Raw genomic sequence first — 16,809 nt, forward strand, 5'->3', positions numbered from 1 at the left:
TGAAAATGGAAATAAATAACATAGGGCAACTGCCATTTATTCAGTAAGATTTACTGCTTCAAACACTACTGTAAATACAAGGTAAAAAACCCGAACACTGACAATATTCAATTCTAATTCAAAATTCAAAGCCTAAGCAGGTAGTTGATTTGCCATTTTCTTGTCAGAATCTGACCAGCTTTTGCTTTCAGAATGTTCAGATCTGACTCAAATGTTGAAGAACCAGGTCTTCTTTACCCAGAAACTGTTCCGTACCAACAACACACGCGAGGAAGTCAGACACATCGCTGCACTAACTGCATGGGCCTCATTTGTGCATTTGCTGATTTCCTAAGGATTAGTCCCATACTTGTTCCCATATACATCTACATTGTAATAAAGTCTTTAATTACACAATTTCATAGAACTCCTTGCTATAAAAGTTACAAAATTAAAAAAGAACAAAGTAAAAGATGGCTGGAAGAAAGTTATTTCATGTTCAAAGCATTAAAATAGCACCCAGGAAAACTGGGTTTTGTTCTTCATTTCATCAAAGTCTTCTTCCGCGTTGCTGAATAAGACTTTTTTTATTTTTATAAGCCACGAAGAAATTCAATGACATTTGCATAGAGAATTCTAATTCCAGCATTTAACTAACTTTTGAGTGCTTGGTGTTGTAGCCTTAATGCTTTTGTAGCATTGCTTTAAACTGAGTTCTGTTTGAGTTGTGACACAGATTTGTCATGTTGCCATGTCAGTGCTTCAGGGTTTACTTAAGGAAAACAAACCAGCAGCAACTGAAATTACCTAAACAGTAGATTTCAGAAGACTGACATAAGCAGAAGGATGTGGTAATATGTGTCTCGTTTTCTTTAACGCATGGAATTATGCATGTAAAGTCTGTATTAGCATAATGAAATGTAAAGCTGGCTAGGGATCTCTGACTGAGCAAAGCTTCTTGCTTTCTTAACTGTTCCTCAGGCTGTCTTGTTTCCTGCTTTCTTATGTCTTACTGGAAGGCAAAGTGATCATAAGATCTTTAGGTCACAAAAAAAGTGATTCATACTAGAAATAGGATCGATAGCCACTTAGAAGGAATATTTTTCCAGTGAAGAGGTACTTCAGAGGCAGAGAACAAAATCAATCTCATAAAGTGTAGTTGTACTTTTGAACTGTAGGTGGCAGCAATAATTGTATGGACCAAGGGCAATGTGTACACATCTTTTTTATTTCTAAGACTTTATGGTTCTTGACGTATGTGTTAGGGAGTCTGATAACTGTCAGAGTCATTGCTCTCAGAAGGAATTCTGAAGGGACTTAAATTGTTGAACAAGAATATATTTGTTATAGCAGAAGTCAACAATTCCACTACTAACAAATACCAATTATAATTTATAATAAAAGTTCAGCTGCATAGGAAGGCTGAGAGACTGAGCATGGAAAGGCCTGGATTCATGGAATGTTAACAAGGCCCCAGAAGAATTGTTTGATCTTATCATAAATTACTTTATATGTTGTTTGTTACAAAACTAATAGATAGGTTAAGTTTATAACTACTACAATTTGCTGCGTGACCAGCGTGTTGAGGGAGGGGATTCTGCTCCTCTACTCTGCTCTGCTGAGAGCCCACCCGGAGTCCTGCATCCAGTTCTGGAGCCCTCAGCACGGGAAAGACATGGAGATGTTGGAGCAGGTCCAGAGGAGGGCCACCAAAATGTTCAGAGGGCTGGAACACCTTTCCCATGAGGAAAGGCTCAGAGAGTTGGGGCTGTTCAGCCTGGAGGAGAGAAGGCTCCAGGGAGACCTTATAGCAGCCTTCCAATACCTGAAGGGGGCTTATAAGAAAGATGGGGACAAACTTTTTAGCAGGGCCTGTTGTGACACGACAAGGAGCAATGGCTTTAAACTAAGGGAGGGTAGATTTAGACTGGATATAAGGAAGAAATTTTTTACTGTGGGGGTGGTGAAACACGGGAATGGGTTGCCCAGAGAGGTGGTCAATGCCCCATCCCTGAAAACATTCAAGGCCAGGTTGGACAGGGCTCTGAGCAACCTGGTCTAGTTGAAGGTGTCTCCGCTCACCGCAGGGGGCTGGACTAGATGACCTCTAAAGGTCCCTTCCAACCCAAAGCATTCTGCGATTCTATGATATTTTAAATTGGTCCTCATCTTAATATTCCCTTGTGACTAGAACAAGGGATACTGTCTTTATAGTTGTATACCTTATATCATTATTTACATTTAACCAGAATAAATGCATAATTATCCACTTCTTAGCTGAAATTGTATGTACAAAGCAAGAATTATACCTATGCAAACTTAGTGACACAGGACACTTCGTCTTCCACTGAGTTACAAGTGTTTCCTTCCAGTGTCTGGTTCTGTAAGAGCACTGCAAGATGACTGCAGTACCTGTTTCCTGAAATGGGTGTTGTCTTTGTCTAGCATGGGACCAAAAAACCAGTACACAGAGTTACTTGGTTTGGAGAATGACAGTAGAATGTTGTGCCCGTCAGAACCCCCTTAGCTCAGGAGCGTCATTAAAATGCTAGCTTTGGAGGGAGAACAATAGGTATGGTGGCAGCTGTAACTTTTGTTATTTATAGCTAAGAGCTTCTTTCCATTCATAGGCATAAGTTTCAACAGATCCTAATTCATAAGAAGTAACTTGGAGAAAAAGCTCTTCCAGAGAACAGGAGGTTCGACTTATAAGCCCTCAGACAAACAAAATCCTAGACTTCTCACGAAGATGTTAAATTGTAATGATGGTAAAGTTACATCACTAGAAAAATAATAGAGCCTCAGCGTTAACAAGTGTGGAAATAAACCTGATACTTTTTTCCCTGTATATATTCAAGTTCTAAGAATTGGATTCCGTGTAACAGTGAAGGCGGTGGGTTTAGTACGTCTAACAGCTAAACGCTGTTGCATATTTGCTAGCAGGTATGGGTATGTGTGGAGCACTTACCTTATTTTGTGTGCGTGGTAGATTTGGTGACAAAACTATCCTTCAAGCCACCTTCAAAACAGTAGAACTAAAGACTCTAAAATCTTAAACCTAAATTCATTAAAACTAGGAAGCTGTATCCTACTGGAAATTATGCCATAAAAGCATGTATTCTGTACTTCACTAACATTCTTGATGCAATATTTATTTTTCAAGTTACTGAAGAAAGATGACATTTGATAGTTGAGTTAGATAATTAAGGCATGACAGAAAAGTTGATAGTAGGAAATAAATTTTGGATTCGTTTTAAATAGACACACGGAAGATAAGTTCTAGTCCTGAATCTTAAGCAGGTAAGCAGATGCTGAGGGAAGTAGTTTGTGCAGTCATCTGTAATGCAAAGATCACATATTTTTGGATACAGAAGATTTTACATAAAGAAGATATTATTTTATATAAAGAAGACATCTTGGGGATCAGATTGGTCTAGTGCTTTTGGCAAAAGCAAGAAAAATTGTTGGAAAGGCCTTCATACTTCAGGAACACTTCCAAAGTATCTACTTCTTAATAAGCACAGTTCCTAGAGACAAAGAAAAAAACCTTCAGGTAAAGGTTTACCTTAGAAATCGGAGGATTGAGAGAAAGAGTGAGAGCAATCTGATGTGGTGATCGCTTACACTTTCAGATTTAGTTGTGAATGGAATTTTAGTTGTTTGAAGTTGAGAAAGTAGGTTTACTAAGCAGCGACGGCTGGAATCAGGGTAAAGTAGGTTAAAAATCAATTACACATTTTTACTGAGGATACTGAGCATGCAATAACCTCAACCATCCCACTTCTAAGAGGGCACAGAAATGGGAAGAATTGAAGAATCTTGCAGAATTTCTGCTTAAATTGGTGCAGAAAAGAATCTGATAAACCTGATTCTAGACAGAATTTGCAGTGAGGACTTTAAGCTAATTATTAAATTTGAATTATGGCTCAAAACTAGCTCTGATATCATGCAGCCACGTTACCTTGGATCTGACTGCTATGAAAGGAGCAACACGAGAAAGAGCTGGAAGAAGTGTTGCCGAGGGTTTTCCATCTTATCTTAGGAGCTGCATTTAAGCCTAGGCCCTTGGCTTTGATCCTTGCATGAGCTATGCTGTAGCTGTGCCTGGGTTCAGCCTTGTAGTTTGCTGATCCCAGCCTTGCCTCGCTGACCTGACTTCTTGGCTTGTTCTTGGACCTACCTCGTTATTACAGATTTGTGTGGCGATCATTGAGCTATTGGCTGAAACATCACTGGACCAGTTCCTTTCTTGTTCAGGTACCATGGGATTATGACCCTTGTCAGCATGCTCATCGCCCCTGTCTGCCTTGTTTTCACCCTCGGCTGCCGGCTCACTCTCCCTTGTGGAGCCACCTGCTCTTTTACACCCTGACAATCCAGTCCCTCCTTCTGCCGTCCAGGTAGAACACCTCACATGCTCGAAAATTGCTTACAAAACTTGTTATAAGCCTCCTCTCCTTCTGATGGTTAAGAAAAAATTTTGAAGAACTTTATACTTTTTCTTGTAACCTTCGTAATTCTGCCCTGCTGCAATATCCATGAAGAAATATTTAAAGTCAGCTATTCAGAATTCAATATACACTGGACTATACTATGAGTCTGCTATATGCCTAGAAGTTTCAAATTTCATCATGAAGTATGCTTCAACAAAAGTTTTAGAGGTCATAGGAATTTTAAAAATCTGCAAGTTCAGGTTCCACATATTTCAGGAAGGGAGATTATTAGCATTTAAAATAGATGTCCGTTAAGTTCATTCTTTCTCGTATTTTAAACATAGGATACAGTCTTTACTTTGGCACTGTATACTTGTAAGAAACAGCAAGAAATTAGTTTAAATCTCTCCATATGTTCTGGGTAGACTCTTTAATACATGGCTGATAGATGTTTTTTTAATCATATTTCAGACAGTACTTTCATTTTATTAGAGTGATACAGTTAAGGAAAAAACAAGGTACTAAAATGACAGAGTACTTTCAGATAATCACAGATTACAGCTTCACATCTGTCCATGATGAACACTCTGCTTAGGCACAGTTTAATGGTATTTTCCTGCTGTGTCAGATCATAAGATTCATTTCTTGTGAAAAACCAGGAAAGCTCTGAATCCCAGCTTTCTCTCCACAAAAGAATGCTGAAAAAAGAATAGCAGCAGTAAGATAATTCTGATTAAGGCTGACTGTGAGTAAGTATTTTGAGAAATTTTGTCAAGAGCTGTAGAAGTACTTGATTAATCGTATACAAATCTATCTGTAGGCTATAGTAACAAGGCGTAGTGAATTAGAGGGAAAGTCGGTTTTCATCTCTTTCAAAGAGATGCTTCCTGCCATACTGAGGCAAATCTCCTGAAGTAACCTGGCTATTTATACTGAAATCCTGCTTTGCAGTCAGCTGAGCTGAGGGTATTCTTAGCCAGTTAAGATGCATGTCAGTATAATGCAGCTGTTCTACAGCGCTTACATCATGAAAGTAGGAGAGACTAGAATTACTAGAACTCACCAGGTTATTTCTTAATCAGAGTGGTGCTGGTTTATACTTGCCAGGAGATATTTCTGCCTTTTTTCTCTTATCATTGACAAAACAAAAGAGAGGGAAACCCTTCCAGAATGGCTCTTTCATCTGGGTGGGAGTCTCATTGACTCCCGTGGCGGACAAACTTAAAACTGTTTCAGATACTGACAGCCTGGGACATCTGCATCTCCACTTTATTTAGATTAGATATGTGTGGAATAGTGAAAGTACCTTTATTTTGTCAAATGTGAGTTACTTTTTAAATGTCTAGTGTTTAAAATAAAAGCAGCAAGTTCACTCTAACCAGAAAAGTTCTTGATTATAGAACTATAAAAAACAGATGACAATGCATTTTCCGTGCCTTGTTCTTGCTGTCCTTCACAGTAGATCTACAAAGCTAAGTTGCAGGAAGGGGCAGTAAAGGACCGGGATAGTAAAAGAAGGGATTTTTCAGCTTTTCTTCCTCAGGGCATAGCTGCTCTTTCTAATGACTTCTCTAAAATTGCATTTTCTCAGACCATTTGTTCAAAATGAAATATCTCTCCTATCAGTAGTTCTGTAAAACTGTTCCCAGATTGTTTGATTTGACAGAAATACATTTCTGTATTTATATCAAATATAATCATGATGATTTGGCTTCCTTCTCCTTAGCTGTGTGAGACAGAAAATTACAGCAGACCATTCTTTTCTCTAGAAAACTCTGCGTTCCCATCCCTATTATATTCTTTAATTTGCATGTTATTTCCATCTTGATTGACTTCCCTGCATGTGTCTTCTTTTTTAAGAGTCAAGGTCATTATAGGTCATAGGAGAAGTATTTCCAACTCTGCTTTGTAGTTTTGGAGAATTCATTCATAGAATCATAGATTCATTTAGGTTGAAAAAGACCTTTAAGATCATTGAGTCCAACCGTAGAAAATTCATGTAATAATTCTCATACACCTGGTATTCGAAGTACCTTTCTACATTGCCTTCTGCTCATCTGTTCTCAGCTTTGAAACTAGAGCCATAATACCTAGCACTTAAAAACCAGAATTACTAATTAGTCAGTGCCAACTAGTCCTCTTTCAGAAGGATATCTAAATATGCCAGGAGATTTCTTTGCCCCATATGTACCACTATATGATATATCAGTATATAATACACATTCAGAGTTTATTGCTTCATCTTCTTAATTAGTATCTTCAGCTACAAACACGTATTTTCATTGGCAAGTAGTCCAGATTTTAAGAAAAGCATGAACTGTTTCTCACTATATTCACTAACATAAATGTTAGCTTTATAAGATATCCTCTGGGTTGGTGAATGAGAAGTTCAGTATCTAGATTTTACTAATATGTGGTATAACTCCATCCTACATAGACAGTAGTCTTAAAGAGATCATTAGGAAAATAAACCAAGAAATGATCACACAACATAATGTAGAGTCCTTCTGGTACATGTTAATACTAACAGTACAAAGACAGCTTAGTTAATGTTGTGCCAGTAGCATCTGGGAATGATGCAAGAACATTAGGTACGCAAGTAGTGTTTCAAAGCATGTACTATTAGCATCTCAAACAAAGAGTGTAATTGGATAGCTGAAGAATTGAGAATGCTTCTTCACAATTTCTTTGATTTGCCTTTCTTCCAAATACTCTCTTTGGTCTTCTTTCGGATTTAGGATAATCTTTGTTCTACAGCCATGGAGTTCCCCTTGAATGAAATCTGAGAGTTTTGGTGGCAGCCCAAATGGCCAAATAGCAAGCTTGTTCTGAAATTAAGAGTTAATATAATTGTAATATGAAATTCTTAATCATCATTGATTACCTGATAATGATGAACTGGTGCTTTATACATACTTGTGCTCCAACAAATGCAACAACTACAGCTATTATACCATTTCAATGTATATTTCCCCCAACTTTCAAAACCCTGATGAAGCACAGCAGTACAAAGCTACATATGAACTGCAAGAGGGTGTTTATAATGCAGAAGCTCATTAAGTTTGACCTTTTTCTTTAAATGTCATACATACTAAAAATGAAATGCAGCAGTGGTGCTGTATTGTGTGATGCAATCTTCATTCTCTTGCTGTGCAAATTTCAGTCAATGTTATTACTCAGCCAGGGCAAATTTGCTGCTAAAGTTAGAGATGCTATTATATCAGATTGTGCAGTGGTGCTCCCGCTGCTGTTCTGCAATATGTTCACTTGACATTAGCCAGCTACAAGAGAGACAGCAGCAAATTCTGTTCATGAACATTTATCATTATCAACAACAGCAAGAGAGCCTTGGATTGAAGGTGACATAGATACTGACTGTCTTTTTGATTTGTGAGCACAGTCACATTTGCAATCAGGTAGGCAGAAAAGAAGCTGACCCCAAACGGACCAGTCCTGGAGACACCAGCACGAGCAATGTTTCCATTAAAGCTCTGCTGATGGACCTCACAGTAGTCATGGGGTCAGCTTTGGTCATCCTGTGCCTGAATCCGTGACAGTCGGAGTGCGATTGTGCTTGTCGGGTCAGTCGTTTCCAGGATCAGTCACGGCCTTGAGTCTGATTTTGTGCAGAGACCACAACATAAGGCTTGAGCATTTCAGGATATACTTAAGAATTCAGGCAGTGTTTTACTGGCTGAGTCACATTAGTAGCTAGATTACTTGCAATCAATGAATTGCAAACTGGCTCCCTCCGAAAGGTTTTCTTGCTGGAATAGAAAGTGTCGATGAGCAATGACTTCAGCCTGGAAGGCAAGAGTCTTCTCCTCTTCATCCATGGGCTAATCTTCATTTTGCACAGATTCAGTGTTAATAAGGATAAATAGAGCTGAAACCTTACTGCATGTATATTTATACACACATACACACTTGACTGTGGCATATGGCTTTTTAAACTGAGTGAAAAAATACAAATAATTTTGGATATATGTCTTAAGAGCAAAGGACAGAGAAATAGAATTATTGTTTCAGCTGTATCATTAATACTTCAGTGTATATTTTGGATTTTTTTTTTCACTTCTCCCTGATTTCTAATTTCTTGCTTAAGATGAAGATAGTGTAGGATGAATAATTGTTTCATCAAGAAGAATTTAGTAGGCTTTTTAATGTAGTCATGTTAGATTGTATTACAAGGCAAGAAAAGTCATCACAAAATTTGAACTATTATCATTAATTAATTTCCCGTTTACATTCTGGGACATCTCAGAGTTTAAATTTTACAGTTATGACAAAATAACAAAGACTGGAGATTCTCACTCCCCTTTAACTGAAACATTGCCTCTATGGGAACACTCTGAGGTAATTATTTAAGAATAAGCTTGAAATCTCTCTGGGAGAAAGAGAGATACCAGCTTAGTTGGTGTAATGATGAGACTAATATGGACTTGCTCATAACCCATCCAAGTCAGAATAATACTGCAAGGAAACACATTTTATTGAAGGGACAGGTTATAGTGTAAAGTCCCTCCTGTTGATCATTCAATGGTAATGAAGTCTGAAACCACCTAAAGATGTAGAGTTCCTGTTTAACATATGCTGCTATTTAATGTACCTATTTAACTCATGCTTAAACAGCACGCTTTATTCACTTGTTTTGAATAAAGACGAGGAGAGCCTTGTGTCTTGCTGCTAGCTGGTTTTATTTTGCCTACAGTTCTGCCCTGTCACTGCTGTGGGAAGGAAAGAAGACAAGAAACAGAATAAATTATGATTTAGACTGACTAGAATGATTTAGAAGATTATGACAAGATTATGTTTGAATTTTCCAAAGGGAAGTGATGGAAAGAAACATATGGTAGCCACATTTCAGCTCACCTTAGCAGAGCAAATAATCTTCATCAGCTAAATCTGGCAGTAAAAGAATCACTGCCATCACTCATCTTTCTGCAGAATTTACTCTATGTAGGTTACCTTCAAACCACACTTTTTAAAAAAATCAGCCCATCACTTGGTTTAGATATGCAGCAGAAGGAGAGTAGAGAGAAACTGAGTAAGACTCCTTAGGCATGGAGCAAGTAAAGACAGGTGCTGAGGAGTGTATTATTCTGACATACCCTGTATCAAAGGCTGACTGGGTTTGCTAACCCATATATTAGAGGCTAGCAGCCTCCTCATTTGTTGTTTAGAAACTCTGATTCTGATCCTGCACTTTGAAAGAGCTTTTATAATCATTTATTCTTACAGAAGGTAAGTAAAATGCTACCTACTCAAAACAGTGTTGACTTATATTAATGTTCCACAAATACAGATGATAACATTAAGGGTAAACTTACAGAATCACAGAGTGTTTGAGGTTGGAAGGAACCTCTGGAGGTCATCTCACCCAACCCCTTGGCTCAAGCAGGGCCACCTAGAGCAGGTTGCTCCTGACTATGTCCACTAATAGCTGCTCTCAAACGAACTCATTGATGGGTGATATCCTTTTGCAACTACACAAAGTGGACAACAGCCCTCTCTCAGAAAGAATCTTAAAGCTAAACTTTCTACAGGAGCAGCTGATTCTGCCCCGTTGCCCATGACCTCACCTCAAACAGCACTGAAGAACAGAAATGAAAGATATCTCTATTTGTGAATGGGGATGGCTAAAATGCATTAATGGACTGTCCATGTTTCTGAATGCAAATGAAGATAGTAGCACCCTAACTTGCAAGATTAATCCATTAAATCAAAAGAAAAGGTTAGAAATTATGTAAATAATATACTAGCAAGGATTCCCCCTCTGTGCTTGTGCAATTGCTACAGTGGGCAAAGGAAGGAATATGGGTCTCTGCGTAAGCCCTGCTACCATCTAAGAGCTGGGACGTGAGAGTTCAGCATGAAGTCTGTCGAGTTTGCAATGCTGTTAGAATTCACCAGATGGGGCTAATAAAGCAAATACAAGTATTCTCTGTAGGAGTCATAGATAGGTAGAGAGCACAATATATATTTGTATCTATGGCATAGAAGTTTTAGACTTCTAAAAGTTTTTTTTTTTTTTAAGTTAACCCCTCAATGAGTCCATTATTTACAATAGATACTTTGTTTCAATAATTTTCTGTGAATCATATGTTTAACTCTTCAACCATTCCCCACCAACACACAAACCAATAATTGTCTCAGGAAATCTGTAAGTTAGATCAGGCTTGCTTATTTTAAAATTTTTAAATCTCTAAACAATTATAAAACCACATATATAAAACCGGTAGAGTATAGGTTGTCTTCAGCTCCTAGAAACTATGCTTTCTTCTATGTTTAGATAAAAATACAAATAAAAGTTGTAAAAATTAGTTTAAGCTTATAAATGCGTTCGGCCTTCCCCTCTCATATGGTACGCTGATAGAAACTGATCCTGTCTCCTAAGTCCATCTCCCAGATTTAGTTTCACACAGAGACTCTGAACACATTTAGAGATCACAGTAAAGTTTTAGTTAGCCTGTTTTAAAAAAAAGAAATTCCTGCATGTGAGTGCCTATATCAAATGCCCTCGTCTGTGTCAAATCACTGAATCAGCAAGTTAGTATTTGAAAATCGAAAGTAATTGCCTGTGAAAGATGTCAGACTGACTCTATATTCTCCTATGCCTTTAATAAGCAATTCTATCATTGTTACTATTGAAGGGAATGAAAATACATGAAGATTTAGTATATATCTACCCTATATTTGATTTTAGCATGTTATACCTACTTATGAAAATAAAAATAACAATGAACAAATAGACATCAGATGGCATTTAACTCGACCGACTGAACAGCTATTGGGAAATGACATAAATCGTGTTATACTTAGTACTTGGTCATAGAAAGATGGAGGCAAAAGACAAGGCATGTTACACTAATGTGCATCTTTGATTAAATGATTACTGATAAGTATATGTTACATAAGAACATAATATTGTATGACCTGGATAAGGCTTATAGTTTCAGGTAAACCAGAAAAGCAGAGACTCAAGCCCCTACTCTACACAGGTAATCTTCAAACCACACTTTTCTTTAGTAATCCCATCACTTGCTTTACATATGCAAGAGTAAGAGAGTAGAGAGAAACTGAACAAGTCTCATTAGGCACAGAGGAAGTCGAACTTCAGTTGGACAGGCACTTAAGACTGCCGAAAGCCTGACTGCTGATAATTTGTTATGATTAATTCAGGTTTTTGTGTGATGAAATTATAAAGTACATATGATAATGACATAAGAATATATGTGTCATAGCAATAAATCCCCATTCTCCTCAGTCAACCTCTTTTTGTCTTGTAGATGACTAAATCCCTGTCATAAAAAAAATTATCCCACTTTGATGGAAAAATTGTATTGGGAAGTTTTGTCTAAACAGTTACACAGCTCCACTCACTAACCTTCCAGCTCCTAAGTTCTGGACATCAGATGGATGGCGAAGACTTGTGAATTTAACTTATGCCCTTCTTGACTTGCAAACAAGTCATGAGCGTGACCATAATAATGACCATAATGAAGCCAGCACATAATTCAGAGAAATAAGCTCTCCTTTCTTTAAATGTGCAATGACTCAACTAGCACTGAATGAACAGCCTGTGCTATGCAGTATCCAAAGCTCCTGTGCTTCAGTGAGCTCATAGAAAAACTTGTACAAAGTCTCATTAGAAGATCATCTATCTAAAACTTCAGTGCTTCATCTAAACAATTTGGAGACAGTCATTCAGGCCATGGAAATGAAATTACACTTCTGACGCTGATGGAGATGCTCCTCCCATGACTGGACAGAAAGCAGATAGCCATTCTTCTTCTGGAGCTCTCTGCAACATGTCTGAGATAATATTGCCTTGTGAGAAAGGTCATAAGGGAATGTAGAATGTGCTAACAAATTTTCACTCCCTCTTGGAGAAATACACCAAAGCAACAGAGAAAGATCTCACCATCAGTTAGATAGATGACCTGGGGGAGACTGAGGAACCTAGAATAAATTTAAGACATCCATGCACATACCTCTCTTAAGTGCAATATGTTCAAAGGCTCTTGATTCTGGTCACCTTTTAGAACTTACTCACTTCTTTGTTTTGGGTTGGTAATGCTTCCCTTTTGTTGGCTGTTAAAGTCCGTTCTTTCCAAGGACACCTTTCTCAGCTTTCCTTATTTCCTGTTCTGCTTAGGGAGTCTTCAATCACACAAAGGCAGCCACTTCTGTTGCACAGATGACTGTTAATTAACTGTTGCTCACATCAACTACAGGTTGCTTGGCTGACCTGCAACACCTATTAATAACCATGTATTATCATAACACGATAACGTGAGCCTCCCAATGAAAACCAGCTGAATGAAACAGCTGATTCTGATGGAAGAGAAAATAATTTTGAAGCATTTACATACTGAATCTTTTGTTGCCTAAGTTACAAACACAAAAGAGTCTATTGCAGACTGCAGTTTAGGAGTGTTCTTGGCTTTCTCAATGGCACTACATTCTCAACTGCAGCACTGATACGCATCACTGTCTAGAAATTCCAGTTTTGTAAGAAACTCAGTCGTTGCTGCTGGTCAACAATCAGACCTTACTTATTCACAGGTTTGTCATTCCTCGGCTGGATTACAGCAATACTGTATGTATGGATAAGATGTCGTCCATATTTAGGGAGTTTTGAGAAGTCCATAATGCTGTAGCACATCTTAGAAACACAAGCTATTTGTAGGCAAATTAAACCAATCTCTCTGGCTTTCCACTGAATTTAAATTCATTATCTCAGTCTTATCTTCAGAGAACATAATTTCCAGGGCAGCTACAGCTTCAAGATAAGAACTGTTGTTGACAAGACCAGCACTCTTCACTATGGAGGTAAGGTAGTCTGTTCAGGAGACAACTTACAGAGAGCTGACTGCAAACAGCAAAATGAAATCTTCCAAAGACATCACAGAGTTCACTGTCATCCAATTCCAACTGCAAAGCGGATTTCTTTTACCTTGCCTTCTTCAATCCAAATGTTTGTTTTTAAAAATATCCATTTATTTTTAAGTAATAAACCCCCTCAACTATGAAAACAAAATGTTTTACATGCTCTTGCTCTTGAGGAGGGATGAGAGTACAAACAACATGCAATGTATTCTAGCATAGCAGAAACTCACTTGCTAACACCCTTTCACTTTGTAATACATATCATAAGGCATTATCTCATGTATTTAGTGTTAAATGTATGTAGTGGTTAAGAAGAATAAGAAGTTATGAAACTCTGCCATAAACAATATTTTCTTGTGATGAAAGCAAGTTAGATGTACTTTAAAGTCCACGTAACTCACTGGAAACATATTTCCAACACTGTAATTCTTTTTCGTCTCCCCATATTAAATGGAACTTGCATGCCATTCTCCTCACCAGCATCAGTCTTTTGGCTAGTTCAGATGTGTCACATATCTCTGTATGCCTCTGTCTGTTAGCAATTCACACACATTCATAATTTGTTAAAATTTGACACATTGCAGAGCTTTTGACTTTTTTGACTCTTAAGGCAGTCACACACTAAATGCCTAAATTGGTTTTGGCATCAGAAGTCCAAGCAAGCCTTGACAGACCTACTAGAGTTGGCAGACACTGCAGAGACAGTCTCCCGATTCCTGCATCAGAATCTGCAGGCATTGCACACTAGAATAGACACTGTTTGCATGATGGAATATGGGTGTAGTCACCATCCTTCTTTTTATTTTGGCTCAGAAGAGCTGGTAAAAGCGTCACTAAATTCAGCTGTTGCACTTTTAGGGAAATGACAGATGGCATTCAAATTCAAGCATAGAAGTTTATAACTGTACTTGTATTGTGTAAGTTTCAAGGCTGCAGTTTCCTCATGGCCAGCAAAAGCTCTATTAATACTACATCCTGAAAAGCTGCAGGACCAATTTATGCTCTGCATAAATTGATCTCAAAGGACCACACAATTTTATTAATGTTAGTGAACTTTGCTCATGTCTGTTTTGCGACTTGCCAAAACACTTGCAAGGAGTAAAGGCACGATACAGCAGTGATTCTGACTGACTTCTATTTACTGGTTGTGCGGTACATACAAAACAACACATCTAGGGGTGTCCTCAGGGGATCACACCAGAACTATCATCTTTGGTTAGCTTGAAACAGAAGATTTACAAGTGCTACAGAGATTTTTTTCATAAGGCTTATCTCTGTAATCTCTTTTTTCCCATTCATTAACCAAGTATTTGATGAGTATTGTTGATGGAGCCGTACAATAGTGTGCTTGTGACTTGCAGCTGTGTTTTTCAAATGAGTATTTGTCTTGGATTCTCTGTGGAATCTCTCAGCAGCTTTTATTGATGTTTCTTGGTAAATGCTAAACACTACATCAATTCTTTGACTTTCTGCACCATCAAGTACTGCTGATAACCAGGTACTTGTTAACTTTGTTTATTCTTTGGATCACACTCATTCCATCAGTGACAGATGGCCTGCTGTGGTTTCAGTAGGATTTGCATTCCACACAGTCCCTCTACTAAAGTTGCCTGCTTTGTTCTTCAAAGTGATCTATCCAATGTTGTCAGTGTGTAATGAGTAAGACGTACTGAGTATGCCTGCTTGGAGGCACACTTTCTTTTTTTTTCTGCTGTTAAATCCTTACCTGTTTTGAATATTATTATTATTTAGAGTTCTAAATAATAATAATTAGAGCATTTCCTGCTCTTCTTTTGGTGACCGAAAACATTCTGACCTTCTCTCTGGAAGTCCATTCATGAAATTTCTGCATGAAAGAACCGCTCTCAGGATGATACTTGAAATAATTGCAGATCTGCTCACCTACCTCATGTGCTTTTAGGAAGTCATCAATACCATCTGGCAGGGCTGTCTGATAAGCTGACAAGCTCTATTGGTCATTATTGATTGGCTTTGTCTTAAGAATTTCAAGCAAGGCTTCAATACCTGGCCTTCTGGAAGTCTGACGATCTGTACTTGTTCAGATATTCACTCAGATACATACTCTATTCTGCATGAGTTAACCTGGAGATCTTCAGCTGTTTCATGTCTCTCAGCTACCTTGTCCTAACATTTTGATGGGAACAGGAAGATAGCGTTTAGCAGCAAACTAAATCTCTTTGCACTAAATTGATTTGAGACTAAATCACTTTAACCCTCTACAGTCTGAGTGGACTTCTGTGGTTGAGCTGATCTAGAGGAAATAAAGGGAGGTCCTGCTTCCCTCCAGCTCTGCTGCGCATTCCTGTCCCCTCCCTTACATAGGCAGTGTTTTTTCATTTAACCCTATTCTTTTCACATGTGCAGGGAGTTTAATTCTCTATCTATCTATATCTTTTAGAAATGGCTTATCATGAGCTTAGATGAGCACTGCTGGTAAAGGAAGCAGCAGCAGCAGGTAGTCACAGTCAAGAAAGAAGACAGCTGGACAACCCCTTTGGTAGCAGCGACATTACAGCAACACAGCCACAGCATTAAACTATACCTTGAAAGTGTGTTTTTTATTGTTAAGATGACCTAACTCTGCTGCTAATCTTCCCCTAGATGCACATGCCCAACTCCTTTATTTTGGCTCAGCCTGGTTGCTGATCAACAGTTTGCTTACCTGAGAACCCGTCATTTATCCGTGTGTGCTAGTTTTCAAGTGGATCTGACCCACCCTCCGGTTGCATGATTACTGTAACTGATGCGAGGTAAGGGAGATACATACCTGAAGATAGAGGAGAGGTCAAAGCCCTTTGTTACAGTTGGAGATCAGTCTTAGATTAGCTTGAGTCAATCCTGAAGCTGTAGTTAGACAAACTCTTTAAGCGGAAACCGCTGCCAAAAGAAACAGTCCTGCCTCCCCGCCCAGTGAAAACAATGCTTTCCAACCCTATGCCACCTCCTTCTGACGCTGCTCTGGCTCACCGTGCAACACAGCTGGCTGGGCAGTTGCGTGACTATCAGAACAACCAAGTAAGCTATCTGACGACCAGTTTTTCCGGTTAACATTTCAGGCCAGCTCCCCAGCCTGGCCCTGCGCACAGCCGGCCGTGCAGGTGCAGAGCTGGAGGGATGGCTGTTCTGTCTCCTCCAGGGGCAGCGTGGCCTTGACGCGAAGGCCCGAAGTAGCTGCACCCTCTCGCGTGCCGTCTCTTCACCGGCGTCCCCGCGAGGCTCTCCCGGCAGGGCCCAGCAGCCCCACCTGAGCGGGCCTTCGGGAGCCGGCGGGTGCCCCGGCAGTAACCTGTGGGCTGGCCAGGGCCAAGGCAACGAGCGTGGCCAGGGTGTCGGCACCCGTCGTGGCTGCCCCGCCGTGGAGGCGGGAGCCATCACCCTGCACGCTGACACCTCTCCCGCTCCAGTTCGGTTACCACCTCTGCCAGGGGCAGATGCCCGCGCACGGAAGCGACGAGGCCCCTGCCCCCGCCGCCATGTTGCGCGA

This window comes from Opisthocomus hoazin, chromosome 7 (genome assembly GCF_030867145.1).
Source record: "Opisthocomus hoazin isolate bOpiHoa1 chromosome 7, bOpiHoa1.hap1, whole genome shotgun sequence".
Taxonomy (NCBI): Eukaryota; Metazoa; Chordata; class Aves; order Opisthocomiformes; family Opisthocomidae; genus Opisthocomus; species Opisthocomus hoazin.